This window comes from Carcharodon carcharias, chromosome 14, assembly GCF_017639515.1.
Source record: "Carcharodon carcharias isolate sCarCar2 chromosome 14, sCarCar2.pri, whole genome shotgun sequence".
Classification (NCBI taxonomy): domain Eukaryota; kingdom Metazoa; phylum Chordata; class Chondrichthyes; order Lamniformes; family Lamnidae; genus Carcharodon; species Carcharodon carcharias.
In genome coordinates, this window is record NC_054480.1 from 38,311,193 (window position 1) to 38,326,429 (window position 15,237).

At 41.5% G+C, this 15,237-nt stretch overlaps 1 long non-coding RNA gene across 1 annotated transcript in view; it reads right to left on the reverse strand.

The window, feature by feature from the left end:
- Positions 1-5,968: 5,968 nt before the first annotated feature.
- LOC121287278 overlaps positions 5,969-15,237 on the reverse strand; it is a 31,741-nt gene continuing 22,472 nt past the window's right edge. The window contains exons 3-4 of the long non-coding RNA XR_005945167.1: positions 7,322-7,462; positions 5,969-7,156 (exon numbers count right to left, since the gene is read on the reverse strand). This is a non-coding gene — a long non-coding RNA (uncharacterized LOC121287278). The remainder of the gene's footprint in view (positions 7,157-7,321; positions 7,463-15,237) is intronic.

Genomic DNA, 15,237 nt, shown 5'->3' on the forward strand with positions numbered 1-15,237 from the left:
AATAGATGAAAGGTGAGGTCGAGAGAGTTGGGTTTTGAATTGTATCTTTTTGATCGATACATGTCGTTGCCTTCTTGAAGTCCTCCGGTACTCTGACTATTTGAAATTATGTAGCCCAGAGTTACCAGGGATGGCTCTTGTCTTAGCGCCATGGTCTTTGAGTCATCAGGAGGCGCTTGGAGCAGATTCTGGTGAAATGGGAGACGAAGACTGTGATCCCACTGTTCCAGGTCCTGCCCTGGCTCTTCGCTGCTGTAGGAGTCAAATCGGTTGGTGTTTGTTATAGGATGCGACTCTTTCGCAGGAAGAAAGCCGAGCATGAATAGCGATGTTGCCAAAACTAGTTTATTCATCTTGACAGGGTTTCAAGTTAGATCTTGAATTCTAAAAATACAAAAACAACAGAATCTTTCATGTATAAAGCAATGGCATTATCTCATGCTCCCCAAAGCTGCTGACATGACTAGGGAAACATAATTAAAAATAAATGAGCGCCCTTCAGTTCCTTCAATAAAACAATTCTCTTAAATACACTTGTGTCTATGTTTTAGTCTCACTGTCGATTCAGTTCTGACAAGATAATTATTAACAGAAAACCTTCTTGCAAAATGTTGTGATTGTTACTGCATGTATTATTCCGTTGCAAAGGGTTTAGCCATAATATGTAAGATTATACTCCTGACTAACCAATTTACGTCCAAACCAAATCTCTTACCTGTTACCAAAGGTGCGCTTTTAAAACAATATAATTGTACGATACAAACACGTTTCAGATGACATTGGTCGCTCCGGTTATCTGCCCCCAAGCTGGACAGTAAATGATGCACATTGCAGCTATTGAAATATGTGTAAAACTTGGCCTTTAACTCAATTCACTAACTCAACAAAAACGAATCAGTGACAAACTGTTTCTGACCCGGCCATTGGAGGTTTTCGCTATGTCTCGTTGACAGTTTTTAAAACTGCAAATGCAGCATGGGTTTTGTGAAGGAATAGTAGACAGTTCATCATTGATCGTTAAGGTTTATTAAAGCTATCCGTTACATTTTATTTACACAAACATATTGTCAGCAGCTTCCTGTTTTTGCCAACACCACTCAGTCCCATTAAACCGTATTCATGTATTCATGACGAACTTACAGTGCTGACTTCGAGATTCCTTGCGATTTCCTTGCCTGTTTCCCCCTCAATCCAAGTTCTGGAAGGATGTGATTCCAAATGGAAAGCAGCAGAATTGCGGGACATTTATATAGAAGTAAAATCCAGCAACTTTCAACATGTCACTTAGCATGTGTCCCAAGTGAAAGTAATGCGTGCCAGAGCGTAGAAAGCAAGATATCTCCTAAGTGACTTTTGCCATTTTAAAATGAGTTTACATAACAATGACGCCAATCAAACGGTGGAGTTCGTGGTCCTTGACGTAAGAATACGTTTCCCCGTTGTCGAGCTGCAAGCTTCAATGTTCCGAATGTTTTCATTGCAGTTCCCTATGGAGGGGTAAATTCGAACGAGATTTCTGATCGGACAGCGACGCTCAGATCGAGTGCTGTCCATGGTGCTGAAAGGAGTCGCCCCCCCCCCCCCCCCCCCCCACCCCCTGCGATTACGATCAGCCTGAATAGGTGGGGAGGGGGACATAAAACCTTAAGAACACGCAGAAATAGACTCACATATTGTTAAAAATATACACGATTGAAGGAATCATGATTGGATAGAAACACTTTAATAGAGAGCCGGAGTTCCAATATCTGACCCAATATGGATGGACTCCGCAGTTGCTAGTTTATGAATCCATGTGTTGGGATTGTTTCCTCCCTGCTATCAAAAGAATCATCCTCCTTTTACTCTCCATATCAGAATCCAGCAGCCCATACATTGCCCCAGACACAACTGAATTAAAAGCACGGGGACCAACAGCTTGGAACAATCAGATTGTATTTATTTTATCGCAATAACCAGACTTTTGGATCTAACATAATTGCTCCGTTACAAGGGTGGAATTCCCAAACATGGAAATGACAGGAAACCTCGGGTTGACTGAGCAGCAGGAGAATGAGTAGAAATACTACCTTAGTCCATAGGAACTCCTTCAAGAAAATTGAGCTGGGAAAAAAATGAATTCAAAGTTCACTATTCCAAATCTTGACCGATCGCCGTCACCACCCCCACCCCCACTCCGAAAATAAGAATACTTTTAACTGAGAGTGCGATAGAAATTGTTTTGTAACAGTCTAAGCTGATAAAAATAACCTATCTCCTGCAACATTTTCTCTGAGCTCCCACGAGATACAACGGAGGAGTAAGTACAGATGCAATAATCATTATTTCACTAGCTTTTCTCCAGTGCTGCTGGAGCCGTGCAGTCAGAATTTGTGTTAGGTATGACTCCAAACACTAGGTAATCCTCTCCGTGGTTCCCATTAATTTTAATTTTGATATAGTTCCTTGATGCCACACTCGGTCAAAATGCTGCCTTGATGTCAGGGCCATTCATTCTCACTTCACCTTTTGAATTCAATTCTTCTGTCAAGTTTGGACCAAAGCTATAATGAGGTCAGGAACTGGGTGGCTCTGGCAGAACCCAAATTGAGCATTGGTGAGTAGCCTATTGTTGTGTAAGTACGATTTGAAGACACCTTCCATTACTTTGTTGGTGATTGAGAGTAGACTCATGGGCAATAATTGTCAGATTGGATGTGTCCTGCTTTTTGAGGACAGGGCATATCTGGGCATTTTTCCACATTGCCAGGTAGTTGCCAGTGTTGTAGTTGTACTAGAACACCTTGGCTCAGGGTGAACCTCATTCTAGAGTACAAGCTTTTAGCACTACTGTCAGGATGTTGTCAGGATCCATCACCTTTCCTGAATCCAGTATCTTCAACCATTTCTTGATATTATGTGGAGTAAATCAAGTTGACTGAAGAACTTGTTTCTGTTATGTTGGGGATTTTAGAAGTGAGTCAAGATGGATCATCCACTAGGCACTTTTGACTGAAGATGGCTACAAACACTTCAGCCTTGTCTTGTGCACTAATGTGCTAAGCTCCTCCATCATTGAAGATGGGGATATATGTGGAACCACTTCCTCCAGTCAGTTTTTTAATTTTCCAACACTGTTCATGACTGAATGTGGCAGGACTGCAGAGCTTTGATCTGATCTATTAGTTGTGGATCACTTAGCTCTATCTATCATATGCTGCTTCCTCAGTTTAACATGCATGTGGTCCTGTGATGCAGCTTCAGGTATGCCTGGCGCTGCTCCTGGTATATTCTCTTGCACTCTTCAATGAATCAGGGTAGGTCACCTGGCTTGATTGTAATATTAGAGCAAGGAATGTGCTTGGCCATGAGGTTCCAGGTTTTCTTGAATACAATTCTGTTGCTGCTGATGGTTCACAGCACCTTATCAATGTCCGGTTTTGAGTTTCTAGGTCTGTTCTGAACCTATTGAATTTCACCCAGTGGTAATGTCACACAAGATGATGGAGGATGACCTCAAAATGAAAGTGAGATGTTGTCTCCACAAAGATTGTATGTTGGTCACTCTTACCAATACTGTTATAGACAGATGCATTTGTGAGTGGTAAGAATGAGATCAAATATGGTTGATAAACAAAAACAGAATTACCTGGGAAAACTCAGCAGGTCTGGCAGCATCGGCGAAGAAGAAAGGAGTTGACGTTTCGAGTCCTCATATCCCTTCGACAGAACTGTTGAAGGGTCATGAGGACTTGAAACGACAACTCTTTTCTTCTCCGCCAATGCTGCCAGACCTGCTGAGTTCTTCCAGGTAATTCTGTTTTTGTTTTGCATTTCCAGCATCCGCAGTTTTTTGTTTTTATCAAATATGGTTGGTTCTCTTACAGCCTGGGACAGGCCCAATTTGGTAGATATGTCCTTCACGCCTTGGCCAGCTCAGTCAGTACCGGTGCTACCAAATTGTTCTTTGTGATGGACATTGAAGTCCCCCACCCTGAGTATATTCTGTGCTTTTAACATCCTTACTGCTTCTTCCAAATGGTGTTCAACATAGAGGATTACTAATTCACCAGCTCACAAAGGGTGGTAGATAGTAATCAGCCACCATCTCTGGTGGGTCTATCCTTCTGGTAGGGCAAAACATACCCAGAACTAGTGGTGGATGAGTCTGAGACATTGGCTGTAAGAAATCATTTGTTGAGTATGACTATGTCTGGCTGTTGCTTGTCTAGTCTATGGATCACTTCTCCCAACTTTGGCACGAGTCCCCAGGTGTTAGTGAGGAGGATATACGAACATATGTACATATGAACTAAGATCAGGAGTAGCCCCTTGGGTCCTCTAGCCTGCTCCATCATTCAATAAGATCATGGTTGATCTAATAGTAACCTCAGCTCCACATTCTCACCCACCCTAAATAACCTTTCACCACTTTGCTTATCAAGAATCTATCTACATCTACCTTAAAAATATTCAAAGGTTTTGCTTCCACTGACTTTTGAGGAAGAGAGTTCCAAAAACTTATGAACCTCTGCAAGAAAAAAAATTGTGCTCATCTCTGTTTTAAATGGGCAGCCCCTTATTTTCAAATAATGACCCCTAGTTCTAGATTCCCCCACAAGGGGAAACATCCTTTCCACATGCACCCTGCCAAGACTCCTCAGGATCTTATATGTTTTAATCAAGGCGCCTTTTATTCTTCTAATCTCCAGCGAGTACAAGCCTACCTGTCTAACATTTTTTCACAAGATAACCCACCCATTCCAGGTATTAGTCTAGTAAACCTTCTCTGAACTGCTTCTAATGCATTTACACCCTTCCTTAAATAAGGAGACCAATGCTGTACACAGTAAGACTTTGCAGGGTTGACTGGGCTGGGTATTCCTTTGCTGTTTTCAGTGTAAGTCAATGTGTGTGGTCCATCTGCTTTTCTGCAGTGGTTTGATATAACTGAGTAGCTTGCTAGGCCATTTCAAAGGGCAGTTGGGAATTAATCACATTGCCATTGGTCTGGAGTCATAGAAGGCCTGATGGGCGAGGACAGAAGATTTTATTCCTTAAAAGACATTAGTGAACCAGATGGGTTTTTTTACAACAATCTGGTAGTTTCATGGTCATCATTACTGAAACTAATTTTTTATTCCAGGTTTATTCATTAATTGATTTTCACTATATCAAGTACTGGAGTGTCAGTTACACCTAGAGCTTTTTTTTATTATTTTAGTGTATAAACAAATGAACCTTGACAGACTATTAATTTCAGTGAGATTTAATAAATTACGCATCAAATGTTAGTTACTGGACTATAAGCTGGAGGCCTAGGCTCATGCACTGGGACATGGGTTCAAATCCCATCATGGCCGCTGGTGGAATTTAAATTCAATTGATAGTTGTGGAATTAGAAACTAGTTTTAGTAATGGTGACCTTGAAACTATCATCAGTTGTCATTAAAAAACAACATCTGGTTCACTAATGTCCTTTAGTGAAGAAAAGCTGCCATCCTTACCTGGTCGGCCCTACAAGTGACTCCAGGCCTGTAGCAATGTGGTTGACTTTCAACTTCCCTCAAAATGACCTAGCAAGCTACTCAGTTCAAGGTCAGTTAGGGATGGGCAACAAATGCTGGCCTTGCCTGCGACACTCACATCCCATGAAAGAATAAAGAATTTAAAAAGGATGATAAGATCAAGGGAAATTTGACTGATAGAAGTTTAGTCAATAATTAGAATCTGCCATACTACTCTATTTAAAGATACTGAGCTCTTTTCAAATTATTCTGTTACTATATAAGCTTTTTTCAGAAAAAAAATCTTCTGTACAGCAAATATTTTAATCAACAGTTGAACTGTCAGTCCTGAAGACCTCCTCTTACTGTGCTCAAGTGAATGCTTCAGTGAGCTACCGCCCCCACATTGATGGCCATTTGCTTGGAATATCATTCATCAAAAGAGTTACTGAGCAAACAAATCATAAGAAAGACCATTCAGGCAATTTCAACAGATAATTTTATTCATTTTCATGAGTTGCTTCGAAGACTTTGACTAAAACAGGAGAAATGTTTTACAAGGCTGCAGCATCAACCTCAGTGTATTTTCTTGCAAATATATGCTTCATAGTTTTCTATTAGGACCAATATGTAATGTATTTCCATAGCCTAATTATTATTTTAAAATTGACATTCTTGACTTTTCATTACACTTATTTTCTGTTGTCCTCATTTAAAAATTCTCTTGTAAGATTGGTAAGGACTACTTCTAATACTGTTAAACCTACTACTCTTCCTCTCAATGTTGATCATACTATCACATTATCTTTCTAACTCTAGTTACTTTCTTTTTATGCCTCCTCCCCAGGGTTGACAGCAATTACTACTGCTGATGATTTATAATTATTTTCTTCAGTTTATTTTTCTGCCACCTGACTATGTGGTGCTACCACACAACACCAGCAACTGCACTTTGACACCCACTGACTTTTCCACTTCATTGATGCTGGTTGGGTCTCTTCATCCATCTTTAGGCCTTTAATCTGGGCCCTTGAAGTCAACATCTGAGGCCTTTGCAGCAGGACTGGGATACAGACTCAACCTTCAGTGGGCTGATTGGGAGCCATCCATTGCCCGCCCTTTTTCCTGTGCACATATGCTCAGTGAACCTTCCAATGTAGACCCCTCTAACTGAAATTCTAAGCTGTGCATGGTGCCAGTTCCTTATCTGGTAGACACAATCTGTCTTCAGGAGATCTTTACTTCTATTCCTCTTTTGCAAATGAGTCCATTACATACGATACTTTCCTGTGTTCAAATCCTTCCTTGACCACACCCCTCTCTATTTCTGTAACCTTCTCCAGTCCTATGACCCTGTGAGAAGTCAGCATTCCACCAATACTGACCTCTGGTGTACCACCACTTCCATTGCCCCACTATTGATGGCCATGCTTTCAGTCATCTAGATCCTAAACTCTGAAATGCCCTCCCTGAATCTCTCCATGATTCTACTTCGCTCCTCCTAATATGCTCCCTAAAACATTCCTTTTCATCCAAGCATTTAGTTGCCTCTCTTAATATCTCCTTCTTTGGCCCAATTTTTGTTCGATCATATTTCTGTAAAACACCTTCGGATATTTTACTATGTTAAAAGCATTATATAATGCAAGTTGTTGCTGTTGTTCATGGACCTGCAAAGAGAGGAGAAGGACAGGGTTAGCAGAGACAGGTGAATGATCACTTAAAGCAGAATGACTTGGTCATGCAGAATGTTTGAGGAAGGAATTACAGAGAAATGTAAAGGAAGGTAAGGGGCACCGCACAATCAACCTGCAGAGCGTAACCTGTAGCCTCACCAGTTACAACCCTCCAGACACATCCTCTCTTTCTCTCTCCATTGGTTCGAGTATAGCCTCTCTTTATGGGCACAGATCTTGTAGAGCTGGTGTCCATCTTCACGTGCTTGCCTGTTTCCTGTTATTATGTCTCAACTTTTTCTGGAAGGAAAAAAGGAGTATGTTGGTGTGTGATCTGCTGGAAAGCCGTGAAGCTGTGTGTCTCAGGATAAAATCCTATGGCCTATGGACGGTGTATGAAAGGTGCCACAGGTGTGGAAAAATGAGGGAAGTAATTGTGAGCACAGGAGAAAGTTCAGAATGTGCAAGTAACTGTAAAAGTAGTTCCAATAAAATGTGCATCTGTGATTTGAGAAGATTGATGGGAAAAGGAGGAGAGATGCTTGTGAGTGCAGGTGCTACAGATGATGGAGGATAAAACAGAAAATAAGAGAAAGGTGAGTATGACTTTACATGCTCTGGTCAGATCATTGAATTTCTTGCTACATTGTAGACAGATACTGGATGCAATGGTCCTTGTATTAACCTGATCTCCCACCTCAGACCATTATTGCTATATTAGTTGCCCTGGCAGTTTTTTTCTCATCAACTGCAAAGGGCACCTTTCTCCTTCTGGCTATCCCTTCCTCAAAGGCTTCAACAGGAGTGTCAGAATATCAGTGTGCCTTTCTAGAACCATTCCTAGCCACCATCTTCACTTTATAACAATAACTGAATGCTATGATTCTAAGTAGCCAAAGTGTATCTCCCCTTTAAGGAGTTCAGGCTGCTTTAAAATTACGTAGTAATGGTTCAGTTGGGCACCCACCCAGTCGGTGTGCTGACAATCAATAACACAAATAGTGTTAACAGCTCGCCAATTATAATCAAATAAGGCACGAGCTCCAGTTTGGTTCCTGCCTTGCACTAACATTATTGAGTGTGTGTACCAATCACTTTGACTATTTTTCACTCACTTTTGACAAAAGTTATATTCCTTACCGCACTGATTTCAGAAGTGTTAAAACCGATTGTACCTTAAAACTGTTCCCAGTAATGTTCTGTACTACAGCTTTGGCTGTGACTTAGAGAGCCTGCTCTTGATTTTTTCTTTTGTTAAGATCATTTTGGGTAATTTCTTGACTTAAATGGCATTTTTGTCTTGCAGGAAAAGTTCTTTTTCATCAATGGAATTTTGTTTCTTGTTGTGACATTCATGCCTAACGTGACAAGGAAGAGATGTCCACTGATAGTTTAAAAAGTGGCATGTTTGAAATTGTTTCTCCCCAGATAATTTCCTGTACCCCACTAATATGCTGTGATTTCACCAGAGATTGATACCTGGATTTATGTACTGGGAATAATTAGTACATTTCAGGCTGTTAAAACACGTCATGCCTTTCCTCACGAAGAAAAAAAATAAAAGCACACAAATCGAAGGAACAATTGAAGCGGCCAGACTTGTCAGTACTCTGTATTTAGGGACTTCTCTTAAAAATCTAGTTAAGTTGTCTTAGATCTCAGCAGGGACAAGATGCATGGCTCCCCAATGGGTTTGCCACATTAGTAAAGAATCCGCCCCTGTTAGAAATCATACAATTGAATGTCACATCATAGACAATCTTCTCACAATGCATGTTCCGTTTAGTAACATTCCTGTATAGAACTGATGTGGTAAATTCGCTTTCAAGCTCCAAACTGTTTTACAAAGTAGTAGCTGATCTTTGGTGGTATCACTCACAATGTGTGTTACTGACTTGATGAAACAATGTGGATGGTTTTGGTCTTCCAGCACAAAATGGGTGGGAATTGAGCAGGGTGAAAGCATTGCTGTCGAGAGGAGTGAGCTTTGAGTCATGCCAATAATGCTAATAATTAGCATGGTTGAAACACAAAACAGTGGCAGGATGCTAATTCAGAAGAAACAAAGAAGTTAATTTCTTAAGATCCTGCTGCAAATTAAAGGGGAGGTACTTTTATGGTCCAGTTTCTCCTGCAGGAGACCTGGCTCAAATGCTCTAATCAATTAATGATCTGAGCAGGAGTGCCAAGGTAAGACACCCCTTTACATCTCTTACACCACCTTCACAATCTCAGCATTATCAATCCTTCCCTTTTGTGTTTCCATTGGCTCTCCATACTCACTATTCTGCTCCCCATTGCCCTCACTTGCTGTTTCTTCCTGTCATTATGCACACTATAATAAACCTTCTCATACATGTTGAAAACCTTTGCCCAGGATACTTATGAAAAATGTGCTTTTTAAAAAATTGAGCTTTTGTCTTTAATATGGATCAAGCCTGTAGCATTGTTCTCAACAAAATACTTACCCTTTTAAAAAGGGGCATGTAACAACCTGCAAAACATTTGCCCCAGTTTCACAAGATTATAAAATTTGACCATTTGAAAATTGTCAGTGATTAAAATAGCAGTGGTGATTTTTAACCATGAAGTTTTGGGAACTTAGTGCTTCTGATGAATGTGAAATATGCTTTTCTGGAGTTTATGCAGTGTTAAACTTAGACAGCACAGCTGCCTTCTTTGGATTAACTTTTACTTATCACACCCTCTTTGCCCTTACAGCTTTTTCCTGGGTATTTGATGGCTTGGACTCATCTGGTTCATTTGGCACTTTAAGATGCTGCAGTGAACACCTTTCATTTTCTGACATCCAGTTAGACTTGTGCTCAATAAAGAATCATTCTGTATATATACTGATGGTTTAGCGCAGGCACCGGGAGTCTTAGAGAGTACTCCACTCATGCTCCAGAGATGGATTTCCATCACATGAGCTCTCCTAAAGAATAAGGAGGATATCTGTAATGTGCTGGCTCAATGTCCTGAACAGGAATTCAGCAATAGCTCCCTATCACTTTGTTGCTGTACTTATGGCAGTATTTGCTGCCATGTTTAATACTGTCCTGCCAAAAGTCACCACTGCACTTTTCTTGACCAGTGTGCTGTGGAATCAACTCATTCCTCATATCCTTGGCTGCAAGGTGTTGGACAGCCTTTCTTCTTCTGCTAGTACCTTGACTTCACTCAAATCTCCCCCCTCCACCATATCCAATTCTCATTGGATTGTGAGGTTGTGCAACATGTAGCACTATACACAGTATGTGAATTTTGAAGAAAGCTCCCAAACCTATCCAGGCACCTAAACCATTGCTTCAAGAGCTTACCTGTGTGCTCAAATAGCATTCTGGTGCTCCCATGGCTCTGGTAACTTAAGTGTAAAGACTTCTGGGATACAGAGGAGTGTTAAAAGCCATGTGCAGATGGGATAGCACTTGTCCCCTAGCATCTATTCTCTGGTGTTACTTGATAGGTGGAATAGTGGAGTGATGACTGACTGAGATAAATTGAAGAGACCCTGACAGTTGCCTTGGTTTACTGGCACAGACGTGTATTATTCTGTGGCAGTGATGGGTGACCAACTGTATATTGATGGAATTAAATCCTTTCCTACTCCTAGGTGATTTTTTTGGTGCCTTGATAGCTGCATGTTTTCAGTTTATAATCCCCTATATGCAAGAGAAGCAGGCTGTGTTAGCAAATCTTAGAACCTTTTTGTTCTGGTGTTCTTTGGGAAACTCCATATAGTCTATAGGCAGAAGGATGACCTAAATGAGGCATTGATGAACAGCAGATTGAGAGACGTAGGCAACGTTTCCTGTAGCAGCCTGAAAAAGGTTTGAAGGACAGAGGTTAAGGGCTGTGCTGCCTTTCACTGCCACAGGAAAAGCATGGCCATCTGGGCCAGTAGGTTGTTGCAAGAACATGCTAAGGTTTGTGACAGCCTTTCTGGAGAAGCACAGTCTTCTCACCAACTGCTCCTGAGGCAGATCCAGGAAACTCACACTGGGTCTATGTGCACCTAAGGACCCCTTCACCCATTTCCTAGAAAGTGGCCCAACTGCTGTCTCTTCTGGCAAGGCAGACTGTGGCTGCTGCTGCCTCATGCAGAGAAGTTAATTATAAAATATATAAGCCCTGAATTTCTGATGGAATTATTCTGATCTCCCATTTTTAACTGCTGCAGGAAATCAATCGAACCTCTGGAGAAACAATGTCAATGATCCTGAATGGTCTGAAGGCTAACAGAAGGAAAGTTAGGTTTGAAATGTTAGGTAAAGATAGGGGTAAAGGGAACATTTGCATTTTTAAATAAACCAGACTAGCTTGAATTCAAAGGAGGGGTGAAATGTTTCACCTAGCCATGAGAAGTTAAGAAACAGTGGGCAGAATTTTCTGCCTACCAGGCGGGTTGGCCCGACCCAATCTCCAGCGGGCGGGGAGCTGATCCCCGCCGGAGAAGCAGGCCCCGCCACCATTTTAATTGGGTGGGCCAATTAAGGCCCGCCCAGAGTGACATCCGACGGGAAGCGCTATGCGTTTCCTGTGTGGGTGGGGGGTTCCCCAAATGCGAGAGTGCGCTCTTTCATGTACACGCGCATGCGCGAAAGAGCGCACATCTCCCTGAGGCTAAGTGCTGCCTCAGGGAGATTGCTGAAAGCTGCACAAACTTTAAAAATAGAAAAATAAAAAAATCTTAACATGTCCCCCTCATGTGACAATTTCACATGAGATGGGACATGTTAATAAATTTCACTAAAACTTTATTAAAGTTTTTTAAACACTACATGAAACCTCATCGCACCAGTGGATGAGGTTTCATGTTTTTTCAGAAGCCCACTGGGGCTCCTGGCCTGCCCACCAACCTTAAGGTTGGACGGGCAGGTCCTTTAATTGTTTTCATTATCCTGTCAATGGCCTTGATTTCGCTGTGCCCCCCCCGCCTTCCTGAAGATTTAAATGGGGCCGGATGACGTCGGGGGTTCCCCCGACATCATCCCCCGTCATTTTGCACATCGGTGAATGGGCCCCACGCCCTGCTCACTGATGGCAAAATTCAACCCACTGTATTTATTTTTCCCAAAGATTCCTGTTAAAATTGGTACTATGAGAGATTTTTATTATTAGAGGTAAGGTCCAAAGACAAAGCAAAACAATGGTAATTTGCATTTAAAGGGGAAGATATGGATAAAGGAGAGAAGGCTGTGTTCAAGGGAAGGCATTTTTTAAGATCTAACAAGTATGAAGAGCTTTCAGCACCTAAGCCTCAAGTTGCTGTCTACAAAGAATTGAAGTTAAGAAAACTAACTTTGAATTCGACTGTTTCAGGGTTTTGTTTGTTACTTTGCCTGGGTTTTAAATCTATGTGCCTTACTGTTGCCTTAATGAAAGCATAACTAGGGGTTTAGATTAATTAGGGGATTTAGAAGTTATCATAGTAGTAATTTGTAGATCTATGTACTTAAAATATTTTTTTCTATTAATAAAGGGTTAATTTAGTTTTGTAAGAAACCTATAAGACTCGGTGGTCTCATTACTATTGAATTCAAAGCATGCATCTTGAAATATATGCAAATTGCAAAACAGTTGTGACAGTTGTTTCAAGTTTCCCTTTGGGATTTGAGCAGCTCAGCATTTACCATCAGCTGTACCATAACGCAGTAAAGTAAATCTAGAATAAAAAGCTAATATCAGTGATGATGACCATGTAACTACTGAATTATTGTAAAACCCATCTAGTTCGCTTTCACTTTCCATTGTGCTTGACTCTTATTTACTCTCTGAAATGGCTGAGCAAGTCACTTAGCTGTACCAAGTCACTAGGACGAAGTAAAATAAGAAAAATTCTGATGGACCACCCAGCATTGACCAAAGCGCAGGATTCAGACACAAAATAGGCACATCTAGCCTAGTCAACCCTGCAAAGCCCTCCTAATTAACATCCGGGGACATGGGCCAATATTTGGAGAGTTATGCCAAAGGCTAGTCAAGCAAAAGCCTGACATAGTCGTACTGACAGGATCACCCCTTTCAGCACACCTCCCAGACTCCTCCAGCACAATCCTTGGATATGTCTCAGGGGAGGTAGGTGGAGCAATTGGCCCCAGGAGTTCTCAATGATGACTTCTGACCTCATGATGTCTCCAGGCATCAGCTCAAACATGAACAAGGAAACCTGCTGATTACCATTGACCAACATCCCTACCAACCTCCCTAGCTGATGAATCAGTACACTTCTATGTTGAACACCATTTCAAAGAAGCATTGAGACTATCAAGACACAGAATGCACTTATTATGGGGAACTCCAATGATCATCACCAAGAATGATCTGGTCAAGACCTGAGGGGTATGGCTGTCAAACTGAACTTTCAGCAGATGTTGAGGGAACCAAGACGAGGGAAAAAACATACTTGATTGCATTCTCACCATTAAACTTGTCACAGATGCAGTTATCCAATGACTGTATTGATAAGAGTTACCACCATGCAGTTCTCATAGAGGCGAAGTCACATCTTCACACTGAGGACACCCGCCATTATGTTGTGGAGCACTACTACCATGCTAAATAGGATAGATTCAGGACAGATCTAGCAGCTCAAAACTGGGCATCCATGAGGCGGTGTGGGCCATCAGCAGCAGCAGAATTATATTCAGCACAATTGTAATCTCAGGGCCCGGCATAACCCCCACTCTACCATTACCATCATGCTAGGGGCCAACACTGGTTCAATTAGGAGTGTAAAAGAGTATGCCAGCAGCAGCACCAGGCATGCCTAAAAATGAGGTGCCTACCTGTAGAAGCTACAACATAAGACTATATGCATACTAAACAGTGGAAGCAGCATGCAATAGAAAGAGCTAAGTGATCCCACATCTAACAGTCTTGCCACATCCAGTGGACAATTAAAACAAAATCATCAGGAGGATGAGTTTCCATGAACACCTCCATGCTCAACAATGGCAGAGACCAGCAAAAGACAAGTGGATGATCAATCTTGGCTTACTGCTGAAGTCTCCACCTTAACAGAAACTAGTCTTCAGCCAATACCACTCACTCCATGTGGTATCAAGATACAATTAAACTCATTGAATACAGAAAAGGCTATGGGCCCTGATAACATCCCAGCTGTAGTCTTGAATGCCATCCAAGGCAATCCCCTCTTGATGCACTGCATGCTCAGCACCTCAGGGTAACCATCTGTATATGTATTTCTAAAATCAAATCTAGCATAAGGATTAGTAAGGCATTTGCATATTGTAGTGAAGCCATCAGGAGTCCTTTGGTGTAACTTCCTTTGGAAACTGGAGCTTTCACTAGCAATTTCATCACTCTGCTTAGATGCAGCTGCATAGTCAGACTAACCTGCCAGGTATTGCTTCATAGGCCTTCCTCATCTCAAGAAATCACCTCAGCTTTCCACTGAAAAACACATTGGTGTTAGAAAAGAGACCTAGGATATATGAATACAATAAGTCACGACAATTAGCAAAAAACTTATCAATTATATTTTAAACAAGCATCATTTGGATTACATTACACCTATAGGTGTTGCTGTGAGGATCAGATCATACGACCAATTTGAGTGAAAGTCCTCCAGTGTTAAGTGATCATCAACCAAATTTAATGAAACTGCTTATTTGAACTTTTGCAATCCTTAACGTTTTCCACCAGGTGGCATTGCACCTAGGCATTTGTTAAAGCGCAGCAGACATCATTGTAAAGCTAGGAAAGTTAATTGTTTATTATCATCTCTCTAGCCTTGCTGTCCATCCCATCCACAAAAATAGTTTATATGCACTTTTGACAGTTTTTCTTTTTTGATTGACGGAGCTTAGTTATGTCCTTGCTGCATTTCAGTCCTATGGCCCTGCTGAATGATACGGCCCTGCCAAACTTCATTCCCACAGTCCTGCTGAACTTCCTCCTTTCAGTGCCTTCACAGGAGAGAGTTTCAGACATGGGCTCAGAACCTCTCAATACCACAACAGACGTTGGGGAAGTTGCTCCCTCTGGGAAGCTGCTTAAATATGATGAGAATCAACTTGGGTGTCTAAGGCTGAAAGATGAACATTCCAGCA